Genomic DNA, 13,996 nt, shown 5'->3' on the forward strand with positions numbered 1-13,996 from the left:
GAAGAAGAATTTTCTGTTTTGCCTGGCACTTTGTGAATACATATAATGCATTCAAGATCAAGATATTGAGTGATTTCTAGATGCCTCTCCACCTTGTAATCTCTGAAGTCAGGGAAGGATGGAAGGTACCTCCTGCGGAATATACAAGCTCAAGAGTCACAGTTCTTGGACACAGCCAGTCTCTCAGTTCTTATGTTAAAAGCCTTCTCTCCCTAAGTGCTATTTTGTGGGGCTTGCCCACTTAGCAATATATGCTTTCCATATATAATTTTCTTCTAATTTTAACATTTAAACACATTTATCTATCCACAGTCAAAGTGCTGCTGGCAATACTGACGTTTTTGTCTGAATAGTATTTGTAAAAGGAAAGGTCGAGTAAATTGATAGGATACAGAAGGTATAAGTATTCCTCTGATCCTTGTTCTGTTGAGAACCAATTGTGCCTTTTGTTCTCATGTACTGTAAGTTACGGTGTCTCAACTAATTGCTTGACTAATCATTGACCACTAGTCCAAGAAGTTTATGAGGCTTTGTTTTTTCTCTCCTCTCTGCCACTTTACCTATATCTGAACAAAGGAATAAGAAGTCTAGAAACTGAACACAGCAGAAGCAAAGCATCTTTAGGTCTAACATGGCAACCCTGAAGTGGTACTGAAGTCCCAACCCATTTACACTTGGGTATTGGGAATAAATGGAGTGTTACATACTGCAAACGACAAGCTGTGATCCCACAGCAGCTTTCCTTGCCTGAGGAGGGTCAGAAGAATCAAGTCCTTGGCTGGGTGTGAATGCTTCAGTGGAAACTTGGCATGCTGTGCATTACATAGCGCTGCGTGTATCCCAATGTTTCTGTTCACTACAATGAGGGTGGAGAAGGGGTGGGGAAGAAAGAGCTCATTCAGTCACAGATGGCTGAGCAGCAGTGGGAAGTATGCAGCAGACTTGAAGCCCAAAAAGTCGTTACTGGTGTAACTGTGAATAGAAGATTTGCTTATTTGTGGAATTTGTAAAAACATGAAATAGAAAACCTGGGAAGTGCCTGATTGTGTTCTCTAGTCTGTGCTTGCAGAAATTAAGAAAAGATTTACCACTGATTCAGGCCAACATTGCTCTGTTTTGAAAACTCGCATTCAAAATGACACACCTCACCTTGCTATTCTAAAACAGGAATAACTTGGAAGTCTTGCGCTCTGCAGGCTCCTCCTGGAGCTGCTGCATGTGGAGCTGGGAGCTCAGGATTTTGATGAACCAGGCCCTCACGAGAGGTATCCCTCAGCTACAGAGTACTCTGTGTAGCTGATGTTTTAATGGTAGTTTTTAGAATTTGTTTGGGGAGTAACTTGTTGTTTTATCTCTGCCATCGAAAAGATCTTCAAGCTGAAGCAGGATTGAAGAGTGTAGGTATAGTGACTTTCACAGGGGTGAATACAGCTACATTTTGATTTAGCACACCTGCAGAGAGAAGAACGGCAGCTCTACCTTAAAAAAGGATTGAAAAAGAGTGTGGACCATACACAACTGTAATGGTTAGACATTAAATGTGAGGCAAAGCCGATAAACCCATGCAGCGATGCTTATCATACTTTCTACTTTAGATTTACAATATCCTGGCTCTTGCACATAATTGCATTACAAAAGGCCTTGCATTCCCCTTGACACAGAAGCCAAGACAAGTGTGCATATCATCCTTCCTGGTGAATTCATGCCCGTTTTGTTGTTGTTTGTTTGATTACTTATTCTGCATTTATTTGCAGGTAAAAAGAAAGGAAAACTCATGCATGCTTCCTGTGCTCTGGTCTCATTAGCCAGATTTCCTCAAAACTCTTGTACTCCAAAGAAGTTTTGCCAAGCAGCTAAATGAAATGCACATGGTATGAATATTTATGCTGCTTTAATGATTGGATTTTTGCATCCATGAATAATAAAGGTTTTAACAAGAACAGATAACAAGATTGGCACAAAACAGTGAAGTGGTTAATATAGCAACCTCTCTGTTGCAGGATTCCCCTGAGAGCAGCAGACTGAGCAATCTCCCTCCCCTTCCTCTTCCTCTATCACCAGAATTAGTCTAATGGGACATGCAGATCCTCCAGATAGCTTTGCAGAAAGCAGGTGTTTTATCTGCTACTGGTTCTATATCCGCCTCTTGCATGCTTGCTTTGAGGAAGCTCAAGATTTTTGGCTAAAAAAGGACCTTCAACTTCTGAACACGGTTTTTATTTCAGATGCTCTCCAGCAGCATTTGCATTTGAATCTGAAGCTGCACTTTGCTTGGTCTTTTCAGCAGCAACTGGCTGACAAGTGTTTGCATGATTCAGAAGTTTGGGGGCTGCAAGTCAAAGCAGCACGGTTTTCATGAGCTGAGGTAGGAAAGTGTAATCCTCTCAACTCCCTGTGCCAACTCAGTGATGCTGAAGGGCGATGCTTTAAGGTCTGTCTTTGGTGAGAAACAGGGAAGATGCAAGGTCCTGAAGACCACAGCATTCATTTGACTTGCCTATATCCACAGCTGCTAAAAGCCTGTTCCCTTCAGTGTCAGTGATATGATCTAAATTCATGATAGCATTGTGCTTGGAGGGAACAGTGAGCATTTTACCCTCTGCTGCTTTTTAGAGAAAGGTTTGTTGCATGTTTACTATACCCTGGTGTGCTGGAAGTGTGGGAGCAGGTATCAGGCGATGCACATGTAGATAAGCAATGTCAAACCAACAAACAAACTCCCACTTAGAGGATATGCTCACCCTTTCTCTCTCAGCACCTTCCTGTACTGTCCTGTTGACAGCCTGCCTCACTGCCATCCCAGCTCAACGCAGGTGTTGGTTGGGATCCAGGGTAGCTACTCTGCATTCCATATTTTTATCACTTGAAGATGCCAAAAACCATTTGCCTGAACTTTCATCTTTTGCCAAACCTGTCCTTCAAGGCTGATTTCAGGGCTGATGGTCAAGGTTGCCTGCCACATTTTACTAAACGTCTTGTGAAGGTCAGGCCTCAAACTGGGCCACTGATGGCAGCCTTGCTCTCAGAGTAGGAGCTAAAAGATGCTTTGGGTGAGAGGTGGCCTGGAAAAGCTGCCTAGGGCTAGGTACTGCAGCCTAGATGAGTCAGGCAGATGATATCATAGATATTTGAGAGAAAAAAAGAAATTAAATAAACCCACTTTCCTTAAAAGAAAAAAAGGAAATAAAATTTAAAGCAAAACAGTGACTTGAAGTCACAGATGAATGCTGTTAAAAAGTTTTACTTAATTTTATTGATTTAATGGATGAATAATCAGGGAAATAAGAGAAGATTTTAATCTTAAGTGCCAATTAAAATATCCATCTTGACATCTTCTGAATGTACAGGTTTATTTGGTGTTACATCCAGCACTAATGAGAAGAGAAAAATCCTTCAGATTTTAAACAACTAAATGGCTTTTAAAATATTTTAATAACCTCCATCAAGGGACAATAAGCTTGCTATAAAGTAAGAAGATCCTTTTTTTCTGTGTGTTTATACATGACACACAACCAGTGTCGTGGAGCAAGTTATCCCTGACAGTATTATCTGGATGTCTTGTCACTCTTCTTGTCAACTGCTTGCTCCTTTTGCATCCTTTCAGTGAAAACTTGTCCCAGAAGCCACCATGGAAGCTATTTACTTTATTTTAAACATAATTAAAACAAGAAAATTGCAAAGGAGTAAATTAAAGATCTCAGGCACTACCCTAGTTTCAGCTCTTAGCCAACAGATAACTGTCTTAAATGTGGGGTTTAATACACTGAAGAATAATAAACCTCTTCTCTTTTGAGATGTAGTGCAGTTCCCTACCTGCTTCTGCTTATTTGCCCTCTTCTGAATAAAACATGAATTCTGAAGAAGTTGCTGTGGGCAAGACTAGAATGAAAACACACATCTCTGCCCTGTGAAGTACCTGTTGTATTTGCAGGAGCAAATGTAACCCAGGACAAGTCTTCATAATATATATCCCAGCATTAAATCTATGATTGAGGAATTGCAAAATGATGGTTTTGGTAATGGAAAAAGAAAATACATGCAGACTTGCAATGAAATTGGGAGGAGTAGGGGTGGGGGAGATGGGAAGCAAAAGAATGTCCTAATTGGACGTCCTACAGAGAAATGAAAAAAGAGAACCACTCTTGTGGTGAAGCATCTGGGCGTGGAAGTTCCCAAGAAGAATTATCTGAAGGAGGAAGAAAACACACAGTGACTCACTGGGCAAGTAGCTTCCATTTGAAAAAATTAGGCAAGAAACATTAGCGCATCAGATTTGGGAGCTGTTTATATCAACACAATACACCACTTATTGCATATACAGAATGAGTGATACCAACTCTGGAAACTATCATGCCTCATCTAACCTCAGAGTATTCACTGTTTGACAAAAAGGGCAAGAGAAAAACACTGCAAGTATTTGAAATCTAGCAATAAACAGAGAGGAACTTTCTGAACTGGTCATCTGGTGCTGTGCCGTGATCCCTGGCTTTAAACTTCTCATGTGTCTTCAACTAAATTAGGAGAGAAGGTAGTGTATCCAGCAGCAATTCTGTCTGGAGGGTATGCTGGAAAGAATCAAATTTAAACACTGTATCATCAAACAAAGTGTGTCTTATAAACAGTCCTAGTCCAGCTACTAACAAATACACTCACACACCACTGTGCTGTATGCACCCAGCTGTGTAATTTGTGTTTATTTTCAGGGAATTGTTAATTCTACCAGTAAGATGTAAAATAAAAACTTTGGGGCATATTTTGAATATTTTGAAACACAGTTGCTGAGTGGACTGGGAGCAAGAATGGGTAGGAAATCATAGCAGAGTAAAGGAAATACATTGGTTATTGTGAGCCAGTGTAGGCTCTCCCTTTTGCCCAGCTCCAGCAACCAGTCACTTGGTCAACAAGCACGAGACAATTCCTGTCAGTAGCATTATGCTGCAGGAGAGGTGGCCAGAAGAGATTCTGTGACAAACTTGTTTGGGCAGGGCATAAGGTGTGGATACAAACATGTGGTTGAAAAGCCTTTGCACAAGCCGACCTCATATGATAGACTGTTTTTAACACAGGAAGGTGACCATGGCTGTGGCAAAATATATATTTATCAGTAAATGTGCTCCAGGCTCTAAGGAACAGTGTAAACAGACTGTGCCAAGCCTGGCTATTGAACATAGGAAAGAGAGTCCATTTTGCCTAGAAAAGTTGGCTGCAACAGGATGTGAGCCCACCGGGGACATGCAGGTGAAGACAGAGGCAATAGTGATTCCAGGGACTGCCAAGTTTCCAGTTCATCCTAAACTGGGATTTTCCCATATGAAGTCGGCCTGTCGCTCCACACAGAAACAGGGAGACAGGAAAACCCCCTAAGACAAACATATTTTAGCTTTAAAATCAGAGGTTGGCATTGCTCCCTGGCTGGTTCCCAAAAAGATTTTAACATACTATTTTTCTGCTCCTTCCCCTCTACCCACCCAGCCTATTTCTTTGAAACTCTTGATACACTGTAATTAACTTTGCTTTGGCGACATTTTTGTAATGGTGAAGGGAAGGATGGAGCATTTCGTCTAAAAGGTGGATATCCTCCAAATTAGAAAACTCTCCTTGTAAGATGTATGTTACGTGAGTAGAGTCACAGCCAGAAAAGGGCAGTGACAAATAGTGAGGTCTCTTTAAATGGCTCCTAGGCACTGTCTCTTGCCAGTCCAAAGATATGGGGTTTTTTTTCTTAACCAGAATTCATTGACCTCTCACTGAATTTGTTTACACAGTGTGATTTCCACCAGATGGAAAGTGACTTCGTTTTCTTCTTCAAACCTTTTACTTAAGTATTGTTTCAAACTTAATTCTCTGCTGTCACATCACATGCGGCTTTTGCCAGCCCCATGTGCTAAGAAACCCAGCTGGGAGGTTAGACCACTTGTGACGCCTCACACTCAAAAACACTCATAACAAATCTCTCTAAAATATCCTGCCAAATGGCATCTTTGTAAATCTCTCTGTCTAACATCACAGAAGGCAGCAGACACCAGAAGCTCAGTGTGCAGAAGAAGGAGCAATCACTAGCTATCCACCTGAAGCAAACAAGTAACTCGGGGTGCTTTGCAGATCTGCCCACTTGTTTGGTTTTTTTTTTTTACATGGCAATATAAATCCTTTTCAATGACTGTTAGAACTTAAAACTTTGGAGTAATAGGAATGGCTGGAAGGAAAAAATTTAACTAAGAGTTTGAACAACACTCTGTAGGCAGTCACATTAGGCTATTTCAAAATTAACTGCAATTTGCATAACATATTTTACTGTTATAATTCCATGTCTGTATTTATAGCCATGTCATAACAATATAGGGTTTTCTTTTTATTTTTCACTTTGGCTGGAGTTTATGATGTGTATGAAAACTGAGTCTGTCATGCACTGTTTGTTCCAAAAACATGAACCAGATGAAGAGACGCTGGGATGTCCCAAGTTTAGAACGTTGTTCGATATGATAATTCCAGCCTCCAAGAATTAGCATCACCATCTCTTTTTGTTTGCCTCTTAACTAAACAAAGCAAACCTTTCGGAGTTGACTGGTAGTCTGAAATAGCCAACTATGTGCATGCACTCCAACTCTAAATTAAGGCTGTCCAGAAATCTGTTCAAACAACATGACACTTTTGTTTTTACATATTCATGAAGAAACAAAGAAGGCAGTGAATGCCAATGTCCTGCAGAAATAGTCAGCTATGAGGCCTGAAAATCACTACCTGAACACACTGCTGCAGCAGAACAAACAGAAGAAAAGGTAATTTCACTGCATTTTTTATTTTGGCAGGATTTAAGCTCTCCCAGCACAGATACATCTTTGCTTTCCAGTAGAATTGCCACTTAGCAACACTTCTGAACCTCACATCAGCAGAGACGGTTGGACAGGAATTGCCAGAACAAAATTGTCAGAGGCCATGTGTGTGGAGGCTTCAAACTCCAAAAGCTCTACTGGGGAGACATCTCAGCCTGTCAGGACTTGAAGCATAAGCATATTGTAGTGAGACAGATGAAAATAATTTCTGATTGATTTGTGTGAAACTTTTACTTTGTCCAGCATGAGCCCAGCTATAAATATATGTTTCAAACAAATATATTCATTAACAACTCCATAGCTTGCTGTTCTTCAGCACTCCTCTGTTTGTCTACAAAAAACCCCCCAAAATCAACAAACAAAAGAACCCAAAACCAAACCCAAAACCAACCAAAAATGTTATGAAAATGTTTCTAAGAAATTTTTGGTGCGTCTCTTCTCCATTTTTCTGAGAAGTAAAGTTGAGAAAATGTTAGTGTCACAAATGTGATGCTGGCAGGTTGATCTGCCCAATGGCAAGAGTAGATGTCAAGGTTGCTTCCTATTAGAGCAGCAAGTCTTCCAGACTGTGACTGATAAACACAGACCTCTCATCCTTCTTTGTTCACTGTCATCTTGATCATTCATGGGACAGATAGAGAACACGAAATGAAAGCAGACAGAACAGCAGAGATAAACAGGGAGGATATACATATTTTGTCAGTTTTGAATTTCAGCATCTGACCAATTATTCCTTGGATAAGTTCACGTGGTATGATACAGGGCTCTGTGCCATCTGGCTGACTGGGATAATGGCAGCACTGCTGTGCTAGGGCAGCAAAAAAAAAAGACCTGAACAAACCTTCCCAATGTTTTGGGGGCCAAGTATGTTAGACATGCCGCTGCTGTGTCCACACAGACACACCAGTCTGAACTGTCCTGTTCACAGCTATATCCCTATGCTCTACTCCTATGAAGAAATGCTTTTTGTTTTCTACAGTCTTTTGTTACTGGAATAAGCCAATTTGGTTCTGGCAGAAAAGCCTTTGGAAACGAGGTAAACAAAGTTGCCTGCAGGTCATTATCCCTCTGTGTTAGATGATCATTTACATGTACCAAGGTATATGCATTTTTGTGGAAGCAGTCAAGCAGAGGAGGCAATAGCCACCTCTACTTCCTGTTTCAGTGCTACTTGCTTAGCTAATGAGGTGTGTGGAGAGAGAAATTAAGTAATTTCTAATGTGCAATTCAAATATTGGGCCAAAGTCCGTCCTTCCTTCCTTCCTTCCTTCCTTCCTTCCTTCCTTCCTTCCTTCCTTCCTTCCTTCCTTCCAAAATGAAAAAAGAAACCCTGCCAAGTTTGAGCAAGCCCAGCTGGGGATTAGCCAATGGAATACAGTGCAGCAGGCACCAGACCTTTCTAAGAACCCAGCATCTCCTATGATCTCACTGACTTGCTCTAAACTTCTTTGGGATGGTTTGACCAGCTGTGGTGGTTTGACATTACCTGGACACCAAACGCTCACTAAAGCGACTCAACGCCCTCTTCAACTGGATGGAGGAAGAAAAATACAACAAAAGATTCATTGGTGACTGAGAGATCAGTCACCAATTGCCGTCAGGTAAAACAGACTCAGTGAAATTGACTGAATTAATTGCCAAACAGATCAGAGTAAAATAGTAAGAAATAAACCCAAATCTTAATACACCTTCCCACACCCCTCCATTATTCCTGGTCTTACCTTAGCTCCCAAATCCTATACCTCCTGCCTGCCAGTGGCACAGGGAGAAGGAAATGAGTGCTACAGTCAACTTACCACATATTGCTGCTCCTTCCCCCAACACTATTCCTCTGCTCCAGCATGGGGTCTCTCCCGTGGGAGACAGTTCTCCATGAACTTCAACATGAGCTCTTCCCATGGGCTATGGTTCTTCAAGAACTGCTCTGATGTGGGTCCCTTCCACAGTGTACAGTCCTTCAGGAACAGCCTGTTCCAGCTTAGGACCCCACAGAATCACAAGTCCTTCCATGAAACCTGCTCCAGTGTGGCCTTCTCTCTCCATGGGGCTCCTCTTTCCATCTCTCTCCTGACGGGAGCCTGCTCTAGCATGGGCTTCTCCAGGGTCTACAGCCTCCTTTGGGCATCCACTTGTTCCAGTGTGGGGTGTCCATGGGCTGCAGGTGGCTCTCAGCTCCCTGTGGATCTCCCTAGACTGCAGGGCACATCTGCCTCACCATTGTCTGCACCACGGGCTGCAGCTCTGGCACCTGGTGCACCTCCTGCCCCTTGTTTTTCCCTGACCTTGGGGTCTGCAGGACTGTTTCTCTCCCAGCTGCTTCTGCACAATAACTTATCCCCCATCTTAAATTTGTTATCCCAGAGACACAGCTACCATCACTGATCGCCTCAGCCATGGTCAGCAGTGGGTCCATCCTCGTGCCAGCTGGGATTGGCGTCAATGGACAGGGGAAGTTTGTGGCAGCTTCTCACAAAAGCCATCCCTTTAGGCCCCTTCTCCCCTTCTGTGGAAACCTTGGCACACAAATTCAATCCGCCATCCACCACTGCAAGGGAAGAGTATGGGTATTTCAGGGCATAATGTGACAGGGTACTGAGAATGCTGTCCACAGATTCAGCCTAAAGTTCGTAACAGATGTTCCTGTCTGACCCTTGCCACTATGGCATTGCTTATGATAAAAATTACGATTTGAAAGTCTGAGGAACTTGCTACGCCAAACTGCTGAATACAGCCTGCTTCCTCTTCCTTACCTTCCTCTCACATAGGATTGTGTGATTTTTTTATTGTGCAAACGCTGAACACTGAGTGGATTCCCTGTATTTTCTGAAAACGCCACTATGGCACTAACTGCAATGTCTTTTGTTTGCCTTGAAATGGTTTGAGGTGAGGAATAGATGCAAGGGAAGGAAAAGTACTTTTTTATTCAGCTCATGTCTGAAAAAGTTGTCCTATAATGTATGTACCTGCCCAGTGTCAGCTGGTGCGAAAAATCCAAACATGAATGGTAATCTAAGAGCTGCAGCTTGGTGTAAATCTGTGTGCCAATGGGGTTCTATCAATTTGCCTTGATAAATATAGACAATTCTTCTATTTTTATGTCTTCTGCTGCCACTATAACTCTTAGATAGTCTGAGTGACCTTCGTGTTGTGGTAGGACAGCTATGGAGGATAAAATTCCTCAGATGTACCAGAAAAACCTAAGAATTTTAGCGTCATCTCTGAGAGACAATCCTGCTTGGGGTGACTTCCAGCCATCAGTGTATCTGAGGTAATACTGGTTGAAACCCTCCCACTGCAACTACGTTCACAGGCTTGTAAAATTCAGCTCAGTTGTAGGGGATGGAACACTGTGAAATATGGTGCCAGGGGCACTAAACTGTTAACACAGATTAATCTTGCGGATATGAATTTTGAATTCATCTCATGACTCCTGAACAGCCAACAGGTGACGTTAAGTCGTTAATGCCACAACAAGTGACATTAAGCTAAATATAACAACTTCTTCATAGTTTTAGATAGCAAATATACTGACTGGGTAAGATATTCAGAAATTGGAGGTGGCTGGGAGTAGAAACTTGAATACAATGTGTCAATTCTGTTTTGTTATTTGGGACACACTAAAAGATCTAAGGAGGTCACGTTTAAAAATAGAGTAATAAAATTAGTACAGCGCTGTCTACCCTGCAGGGCTGACATGACCTGACTTGATGAAGCTGCACATACAGAATGGCTTTTATTTTTAGGGCACTCTATCTGGGATAACAATGACTCTGCTGATAGTGAAACAGTGGGTATAGTTTGTCTTGATGGTGGCACTTATTCTTGAAAAGAACAGAAGAGCATATTTAAGTTGTCAGGCCTTAATTGTTTCATTAGGTGGTGGTACCTTTTGTACAAAAGGAGCAACAGAGCTGCTGAAAGAAAGAATGATGAGCAGCAATTCTAGAAGGGCACAAAGGTGCTGCAGGAGTTACTTCTCTTCCTTTGTTTCTTCCCAGTTCATCTCTGACACAGAGAGAAGTTTCATTTTTTAACATAATGACTGTTATTAAAACCAGCTTGAACAATTTCATGAACACTGTGGTGTATATCTCCCACATTTTTAGAAACAAAAGAAACAAAAAAATTTCATGCCTCTGAATCTGGTTTTTGTGTTTCAACATCTAATTTTTTGACGACAAAGATGACTTGCACTTCTAAATATGTCTTTTGTCCTGTAGGATGCCAAAGTCTTTTTAGAGGCAAAACATATATGTATGAATCACTTCACTTACCCTGTGAAGTTTAACCAACACTGAGGTGTAAACTGTTTGACTGTGCAAAGCAACACAAGAAAACATCTTGAGCTAGAAAGAACATTAATCATATTCAAATGAAATTACTACAGAGCACCCACACACCTGAGAGCCCTAATAACACAGCCTCTAATTGGACAGTGGCACCAGTGTTGACCATCAAAGGTCTGAATTTACATTCTGTCTGAAAGGATGGCTTTGGAGTATACTTATGCTGCAAGAAGTCTGCACATATTTTTCCCTTCCTTGCTGGAAGGTATCCTGAGACAGATTTGATGGAAATCTTTCCCATTGTAAAATAGAGAAACACAGCTAACTTCTCGCTTACACAGACCCAGGAATTCAGAACCTCTCCAACAAAGAGCTGGTTGTATTTCATTACGAAATCTGATCCCAAAGGTAGGTGGTTATTCTCAGTCAAATTATTCCCCCCTCCAGAGTTTTTTCCTCAGCTATAAAGGGTGGAATGTGATTAATGTCTAGTCAACTGCTGCACTTGCTACTCTGGAGAAACTGAAGGGAGGACTTTTCACAGATGTCCTCCTTTATCCTCTGGAGAGGGGATGTCAGTAGCTTGGCTCTTTCTCCTGCGTGGGCTGTGCTTCTCTACCTTTTAAGATAAGTTAGCTGATTTGTTTTGCATTCCACTTTTTAATTAGTTCTTTTTAAGTAGGGAGGCATTTTCTTAGTCCACTTCCATTCTTATCTTCATGCATGCAGACATACCCACAGCCGAGTTATACAAGACTTGAGAGACCCTGGGTCAGATTCTCATCTATAATGAAGATTTGAATACATTGTTTCAACAGTGTAAATCCCTTAAAACCCTTCCTAGCATTCATCCTGCACATGTCAGAGTACTGGGAAAGGCCTGATTGTAGACAAGAGTTTGGCTTTCCGGTACTTGAAGAATGATTTTAAAATCAGCTGTTCTTCTTCTGCTTGGTATGGTATTTCTCCAGCCTGGTTTTGGTAATGGGTCTCCAAATAGACACAGGGGAAGAAAAGTTTGTTCTTCATCTGCTTTGGAGAGCAAGTAGAAGAGCAGAGTGCAAGACAGATGGAGGAATCCTGCAGCTTTGTACCAAATGCCCGCTTCTCACAGACTGAGACTCAGGGCATCTATTGATTTTAGTTCAGTTCCTCACAATTTAAAATCATGAGAGGTCTGAACAGAGCAAGGAGAAGAGGACATTCATCAAATGACATAAAAATTCTCTTGAAACCCTCCTCTGGGAGTCCTGTGCTTGAAAACAGGAATTTTTAGAAAGCTGCTGCAGAGAGGAAAGTAAGTAAAAAGGGGAAAGACTATTGCAGAGAGAGAAAATATGTTCATATAGTACACTGGTATTACCTGTTGCATTTGCATTTACAGTGAAAGAGCATAGGAAAAGAAGGTGAGTTGCAAGAAGAGTTCTTAAATTAGTAGTACAAGGTACTGGGCAGGGTTAGCTTTCTCTAATGAGCTTGCTACATACAAAAGCTGATGTTAGTGTTTTATAGCTCCCTCCACCCAGAGGCCCAAGCCATTAATTTTTGCTTTGAAGTTGGGTAGCAGTTTCTGCCAGGTGATTCACAATGATTCATTGTGTTGCCTAGACCAGTGTGATGCTTACTTGGTAATTCAAAATCTTCACAGTTCTTTAGATCTACATTTTAAATGCTTAAAGTGTTGCACCTTATTAAGGTCTTAGGTTTCTGTCTAAATAGGTGTGAGCATTATTTGGTAGTCAGATTACTCTTATTTATCAAAATGGTTCATGTTGTCCCATGATTAGGAAATGCTTTTGTTACATATCCTACATACTTAGTGTGTGAATCAATCTATAGGTAGTCCTAAGGAGACGATAAATATGCAAATCTATTGAAGTTCAAGTACTGGGAAAGGTGGAGAACATGATGAGAGCTTGATATATATCAATTAGGCTTTTTTGTTCTTGTGTTCTCTCATTTTCCAGAACAGAACAGAACAGAACGGAACACATTCTGTTCTGTTTACTTTGTTAATTTTGAACACCTACAATTTTCGGCTTGAAAATTATTCATTTAGTTTTGGACTCACTCTGCTTTTGTTCTGTGCTCTGAATTCTTAAAGGTTGTCAGAGACTGAAAATAGTTCATGCCTCAAACATTGATATAAAGTTTTGCTCATTATAAAGAAGCTACAAATGAAGCTTCCCTGAAGAGTGGGACTTTGAACTGAAAGTCGGACTGTTGATTAGGTAAAGGGAAACGCGTTGTTCAATCATCTCAGGCTGAGGGAAAGGTATGCATCCACAAAAGGCCAAAGCCAGCAGCTGCAGCTATCCCCGGCTGAGTTTGGGGTGGGAGGAGAGCACAGCTCACAGAAGCCAGGTTTACACAGACTCCTCCCAACCGAGGGGGGAGGAGGAGGTTTTGGGTGCATGGTGCAACCTCTGGTGAAAGGCAGTGAGCACCCATCCTCCAATTACACAAACTGGCCCAGCTGTGGAACCCCCAACCCCACGGCCACATGCACAGGACGTTCACGTGAGAGGCTCGGCCCCACAGGGCTGCACGGGATGCAACAGACCCAGAGTCTGCCGTGAGAGACTGACCCCACCCCAGGGGGACATGGCCGGACGTGCCCACCCAGCCTGAGCATGTACACCCATGGGACTCTGTGCCTTCTGGGGGCACCTTCGCCACCAAGAGACCAGCTGGAGAGGATCAACGAACAACATTGGGATCCACGGAGTGCTGATATTTCCCTTATTCTGTCCTGGTCACTCTTTCTGTCCCCCCCCACCTATCTTCTACTTCTTTTTCTTTCTTTCTTTCTTTCTTTCTTTCTTTCTTTCTTTCTTTCTTTCTTTCTTTCTTTCTTTCTTTCTTTCTTTCTTTCTT

General features: G+C 41.9%; 1 long non-coding RNA gene across 1 annotated transcript in view; it reads left to right on the top strand.

Annotated features, from left to right (window-relative positions):
- Positions 1 to 11,285: 11,285 nt before the first annotated feature.
- LOC121664639 overlaps positions 11,286 to 13,996 on the top strand; it is a 36,714-nt gene continuing 34,003 nt past the window's right edge. The window contains exon 1 of the long non-coding RNA XR_006016061.1: positions 11,286 to 11,527. This is a non-coding gene — a long non-coding RNA (uncharacterized LOC121664639). The remainder of the gene's footprint in view (positions 11,528 to 13,996) is intronic.

Source organism: Corvus kubaryi, unplaced genomic scaffold (genome assembly GCF_017639235.1).
Source record: "Corvus kubaryi isolate FWS band 111438036 unplaced genomic scaffold, C.kubaryi_AGA036_p1.0 37302, whole genome shotgun sequence".
NCBI lineage: Eukaryota > Metazoa > Chordata > Aves > Passeriformes > Corvidae > Corvus > Corvus kubaryi.